We start from the raw sequence: 6,275 nt of genomic DNA, 5'->3' as shown, positions 1-6,275 counted from the left end.
GAGAGCCCGTTTCTCTGCGTCCTCGCGAGCATTTGGTATTAGCCCTACTTTTTTCTTTTTTCTTTTATTTTTTTTAAATGTTTTTATTTATTTTTGAGACGGAGAGAGACAGAGCATGAATGGGGAGGGGCAGAGAGAGAGAGGGAGACACAGAATCCGAAGCAGGCTCCAGGCTATCAGCGCAGAGCCCGAGGTGGGGCTCGAACTCCTTTTGACCGGAGTTGAAAATCGAGTCAGACGCTTAATTAACCGACTGAGCCACCCGGACGCCCCAGGCAGGGTCTTTTTCAGGGCAGGGGTTTTAAATTTTGACCAAGTCCAATTTCCCAAATGTTTCTTTTGGAAATTGTGCTTTTGGTGTCCTGTCTAAGAGCCCTTTGCCTTAGGCTTAGCTCGGCTGTATCCTTTGGCCTTTCAAGGGTTGCCATAAGGCACAGACATTCAGTTACTTGATACTTCTGCTGGAAAAATCCGGTGGGTGGATGGCCCGTTTCCTCAGTCGGGATCCCGCCTGTGAAATTCCAGCGGAAGGATGGCTTCCGGAGCAGCGTTCCTCAAACTTTATCGTGCATGTGAGTCACCTGGGATCTTCTTCCCATGCAGATTCTGATTGGGTAGGTCTGGGATCAGTTTGAGGTTGTTCATTGCTAACCAGCTTGCCTTTGGAGCTGATGCTTTCAGTAATATAATCATAGGAATCAGTGTCCTTCTGATGCCTGATCCCAGGAACTACAGAACAAACCACGCCTTTCTTTTCGCCAGGAAACGAATGACATAGATTTGAAGGATGCGGAACGGACAGGGCGACCTACGTTGGGCATCTGTGTTCTCACTTCCTACTTTGATTTCAGCAAACTGATTCTTCTGTGCATTACCAAGATCTTTCCAGAAACAAGATGAGCTGTAAGCAAAAAAAAAAAAAAAAAAAAAAAAAAAGACGAGGAAGTTTGAAAGGGAGGCTTTCTTTGCCCTTTACGCAGTGCACATCCTGGGTCTACGTTTCTGTTCAGGAAGTGGGTTTTCTTTTTTTTTTTTTTCCATGTCTGCTTTTGATTACATCTCTCTGTAAATGTGTTTTTAAGTCATTTTGTGCCTATGTGAATGTTCTGCTTCTCCCAGCTAGACGATAAGCTTTTGTTAGGATGAGGGCTGTGTCTTTTTCATTTTTTTTTTTTTTTAACACTCTCCCACTGATCCTAGAATGCTTGTCTACGCAGGGGTGGTGCTGGTGGTGATGCGGGGGGCAGGGAGCGGGGTTCGACGTGGCCGTCTTGGAAACACCACGGCCTCCGGCTGATGAGCAACACATGTCTCCACTAGCTGATAGGACTTCACCGTGATCAGCTGTTCTGCAGTTTGTGGACCCCAAAGCTCCTTGCTTGGGGTGGTTAGGATTGCGGGCCCGACAGACCAGTCCTCAGGGCCTCTGTGGACACAGGGGCAAAGAGATTCAGTTCGAAGTCCTTTGAGGGGAGATCTCCAACATCGGGGAGGTTCTGGGGAACGTGAAATGTGCTTCTTTGAGTCTCTTCCACCAGCAGAAGCAAGAGCTGTGGGGGTTAACATCACGATCCGAAAGGTTCGTGGAGGTTTTCTTGGATTTACAGGGAACTTGACCCCGTGGCCGGCACTGTGGCCCGATGCCCCAAGGAGACAGGGCTACGGCATCCCATAGACGTGAACCTCTGCAGGATGGGGCCCATCTGAGTGACAGCTGGTCTCCCTGGGGCCGGCACCCCCCGCCCCCTGGGGGGTTCCCATCTGCACCAAGCCCGCTCCCTGGAAGTAAGAGCTTGGGTCACTTGGCCCACCGAGGGGATGCCCCATCCCTAAACTTTCTGAGGAACTTCTTAGGGAGTCGCACTCCTTAGGCCTTCCTCCCCTCTCTCCCTACCCACCACCCTGGCTTCGGGACGGTTGCAATGGCTCTCTTACTGTTCTCCTTCTCGACGGTCTCACCGCCTTCCAGTACATCCTCCAAAGGGCTGGGGGAGGGATGCGTCCGAGGAGTGAAGCTGGCCGTGTCAAATGTTCTCAGTCCTTCAGCGACCCCACGATGGGATCCAAACTCCCCGTCTTGACTTGCAAGGCGCTGGGGCTCCAAGCCCCCCACTGGAGTGACTGCTTCTGTTGCCTCGCCCACACAGTTTCCTCCAGGCTTCTGCGAGGTTCTCTGCGAGGGTGCTAAGCCTTCCTCTTCTCATCTTCCCATACTCCGCCCTCCCTCCCCCGCCTTGATCTAGATATCCTTTCTCCTTGGCTTCCTAGGTGACTCATTATTATTTTTAAGCCCGAACCTAACGCATCTCCTCTAAAACTGTTTCCAGGATTACCGCGGACCAGGTGCACACTTCCGTGCTTCCCCAGCATCAAATCTTGGCACCCACGGCACTGTCTTTGATCATCCGGCAACTTCTTGGTCTGTGCCGGTGACCAGGGTCCGTGGCCATCCTGTGTGCACGTGACCCAACCAGTGCAGACGGTTTGTATCCCGAGATTTTTTTTTGTTTTTGTTTTTAAAACGATAGTAAAATAAGCCATGTGAGTTGCTGGCCGGGTGCACTGGGGAATCCGTTGAGTCACTACAACGAAGGGTCGCTGTAGAGAAATTAAGGACAGAGCTCAAGGGTCGTCGTCTTCAGTTCCACGGGTGTTACTAAGGGATCAGATAAGAGGTCCCCTTCCCTCCGGGGGGTCTCACACACACACACGCACGCACACACACACACACACACAGAGGCAGCCTCTCCAGAAAGTTCCTCGGTTCATCAAGAAAGAGGGCTGCTCTCCTGGTGTGATCACGCTGACATTTGAGTCAGCTGGGTCTCCGGATTCCTAGACAGTCGCCACCCTTGCAGGCAGTGCTAATCCGCAGAATCCTTCTTTTGGGGGCAACTACCACAGACCAAGGGGGTGCAAGAAACCGGGGGGGGGGCTTTCATGGAAGCAGGAAGGGAGACCGTCCTCCAGAGAGACGAGGAATCTTTCCCGCCCCACCGATGCTTCTCCAAGAACTTTACGGGAGTTCCAATTGGCGGAAAGGGTTCCAAGTCTGTCATTAATAATACTAAGATGTGCGTGTGCAGCTCCTTGGCAAGAGAACAGATTTAACTCGGGGCTTTTCAATGACCGACAGAGGTTTGAGACTGTGCCAATCAGTTAGGCTTCTGGAAAAAATCGCTTTGAAAAACTTCAGGGTCTCACTTCAAACAATAATGTTTTACATGTTTTCTGCCCTCCCTGCTCACCGTGTCCTAATGATCCAGATGGGGTGGCCAAGACAAAAACGTGGACTTTGGTTTCTGTCCCTACCAGAGCACTGTGTCTTTCTTTTAAAAAAAAAAAAATTTTTTTTAATGTTTATTTATTTTTGAGAGACGAGGGGGAGGGGGAGGGGCAGAGAGAGAGAGGGAGACTGAGAATCCGAAGCAGGCTCCAGGCTCCGAGCTGTCGACACAGGGCCCGACTCAGGGTTTGAGCTCACGGACCACGAGATCACGACCCGAGCCGAAGTCGGGCGCTTCACCGACTGAGCCACCCAGGCGCCCCTCTTGCTTTTTCTTTTCTAGGAGAGCAAACTCCCTCTCTCTGTTTAGCCAGTATACGTATTCCTCGTCTCCCAGTCATCTTGCCTCTTCCTAGTTGGACAGGCTCATTAGAGCCAAGGCCATCGGCTTGCTCCCCGGTTAGCTCGCCCTGATGAAAAGTGCATCACGACCGTCGCTTGAACTCTTAATCCTGGACAAGAGCTTTGCAACCTAATCCCAGACGCCAGCTCAATCCAGCACTCGTCATCGGGTAGCGCACGCATGCCTTGAACCCACTGGGCACAGCAAACGCGCGATTCCCCGTAATCTGCCGCCTCTACTGGCCAAGCACTGGTCACGCGCACCAGGGGAGGCGCGTCAGGAAACGCTGATTCGGGCGATTTGGGGGACCGCGGGTCGCGGCCACCGCGTGAAAACAGTCACGTCTCTCTGGGTCCCGCATGCTGTCTCCTTGGACGGGGCAGCTGAGCCTCAGGGATGGCGTGAACCTCCCAACCAGCCCGAGGCCGACAGGTGAGGGGACGCTGAAGGCGGGTGGGTCCTTCAAGACGGCTCGTGTTCAGGATCGGTCAAACTCACGGTCAAAGAGGTGGCACCCAAAAGTCACACCTACCTTCCGTGTTTCCTTTCTTCCAGTCGCTCTCAACGCACGCTGATGTTGAGAACCCGTGCCACAGTGGGGACCAGAGCTTCCCAAACTGCAGTGTGTGCGTGCACCTCCCCTGGGGACTTGTCCAAGACCAGAGTCGACTCCAGGAGGTCTGGGCCGAGGCGTGCGATAATAATGCGTTTCTGGCAGATTCCCAGGGACGTCCACACAGCTGGCCCATGTGCGTGTGCAGCTGGAGGCATAAAGGATGGGGGCAGCCTGACCCTTACAATGGAAAGGGTCCCCCCCACCCCCACCAAAAAAACAAAAACAAAAACAAAAACAAACAAAAACAAAAAAAAAAAACCCAAAACCAAAAAACCTTTAGCTGAGAGGATTTTGAGAAATGCTGATTGCCATCAGCCCTCCAGGAGACTCACTGCGCACAGTCACGGTATAAAGGTCCTGATAAGTCCCGCGCTAAGGAAAAGACCTGTTTAACTTTCCTCCAACCGTTCCTCAAATGTATGCAGCCACGAACCTTTGTTGTTGTTGTTGTTGTTGTTAAAATAACGTTCACGCCCAAAGCAACAGCTTTTGATGGTGCGTGGAAACACGGGTTTGATTCAGGAGGAATTGCCTGACCCTGGTGGGGGGAGAACATTTCGATCTCGGCAAGGCTGATTTCCTGCTCTTTCCGAACGTGCCTTGCCCCCCTCCCTGCCTTCGTGTATTTGCTCAGGCGGTCTCGCCCCGCTGGGAATAGATCCGTTTACTTTCTCGACGCTACATGTTGGGTGAGCATAAGTGGTCTGTGTGCAGAGATCAGCCAGGTCCTTTGACAGGTGGCTGCATCACTCATCCAGCAGCATCCTGGTCGGGGGTTCGTTGTGTGCAGGGGAGGGTGCTGAGGGTGTCACGCGCCTTGATTGCAACAGGGAAGCGGCCCAGAAGCACTTGAACGTTCTTGCCCATCAGGAAGCGCCCTTAAGCCGGAGACTTTCGGCAGCTTGTTAGAACTAAAAGGAGGGATCAGTCTAGGGCCATTAGAAAGGCGGTTTTTAATCCGTTTTTCATTAGAAAAACACTATTCCTACAGAATTAATGGGCTTCTGTTTAAATTGGTTGTAATTTGAGGATGAGAGCATGGAATACCAGAAAATGATCACAAGCCAATGAAGAGCTGAAATACCCACCTGTACGGAGGCTGCTTGCTTTTTTTTGTCTTTTTCTTTGCTCTGTATCGATTGGTATTTATGTTACAGGAAGCACAATGTTTACTTGGTTTTGGAAGTGGAATGCAGATTTCGGTTTCTTCCTCGGATTTTATTAACTGCCTGGGAGCAAACCTCCCAGCGACCTTATAACCCTGAGAAAATGCATGCGCCCCCTTGTGGTGGGGACGAACGCAGGGGCAAGACATGTCACCTAACTGCCTCTCCTTCTCTCTGTCGCTATCTTACCCATTCCTCAAAGCCCCCCGCCAAGTCCTGACTCTGTGGGGACGTCTCCAGGACAACTCCTAGCTCTCCCTCCAGGGATCTCGTAGTTAAATAGCTTGCGTCGCACAGGTGAACCCCTGTTTCAAAACATGTCCTGCGTGTCAGTCTTGCCTTCCCTCATCGACGGGAGCTCCTCCAGGGGCAGAGTTTCTCCTCTTATTTGCTTTTTTTTAAGACTGCACAAATCAGGGGCGGCTGGGTGGCTCCGTCGGTGAAGCGTCCCACTTCGGCCCAGGTCATGATCTCACAGTCCGTGGGTTCGAGCCCCGCGTCGGGCTCTGTGCTGACAGCTCGGGGCCTGGAGCCCGCTTCGGATTCTGTGTCTCCCTCTCTCTCTCTGCCCCTCCCCTGCGCATGCTCTGCCTCTCTCTGTCTCGAAAATAAATAAAAACATTAAAAAAAAACTAAACATTAAAAAAAATTTTTTTTAAATGATTTACCTTGTTGCTATTTTATTCCTTTTACCCGCAAAGTAGTAACGTGCAACGAGGCGCCTTGTGACGGACACTTCAGAAGGTTGGTGATGTTGTGAACAATGGATTCTCCACCCCCCCCCCCACACGCACATGCACACACGCTTGCACACCACGGCCCCACATCTTGCTGCTACCTGTGCGTTTTAAACAAACTCTTCCA

The 6,275-nt window shown here is 51.7% G+C and overlaps 1 long non-coding RNA gene across 2 annotated transcripts; it reads left to right on the top strand.

The window, feature by feature from the left end:
- Positions 1–201: 201 nt before the first annotated feature.
- Positions 202–5,855, top strand: LOC115501576. 2 transcript variants are annotated; one of them, XR_003964839.1, is made up of 4 exons: positions 202–1,785; positions 2,328–2,482; positions 3,570–4,061; positions 4,185–5,855. It is a non-coding gene; the product is annotated as an uncharacterized LOC115501576 (long non-coding RNA). The 2 variants fall into 2 exon arrangements; XR_003964838.1 differs by having other exon boundaries at positions 202–2,482.
- Positions 5,856–6,275: the final 420 nt, after the last annotated feature.

The sequence above is a fragment of the Lynx canadensis genome, chromosome E1, assembly GCF_007474595.2.
Source record: "Lynx canadensis isolate LIC74 chromosome E1, mLynCan4.pri.v2, whole genome shotgun sequence".
NCBI classification, from domain to species: Eukaryota; Metazoa; Chordata; class Mammalia; order Carnivora; family Felidae; genus Lynx; species Lynx canadensis.
The sequence above is the reverse complement of the archived record's forward strand: the minus strand, read 5'-3'. Positions and strand labels throughout refer to the sequence as shown.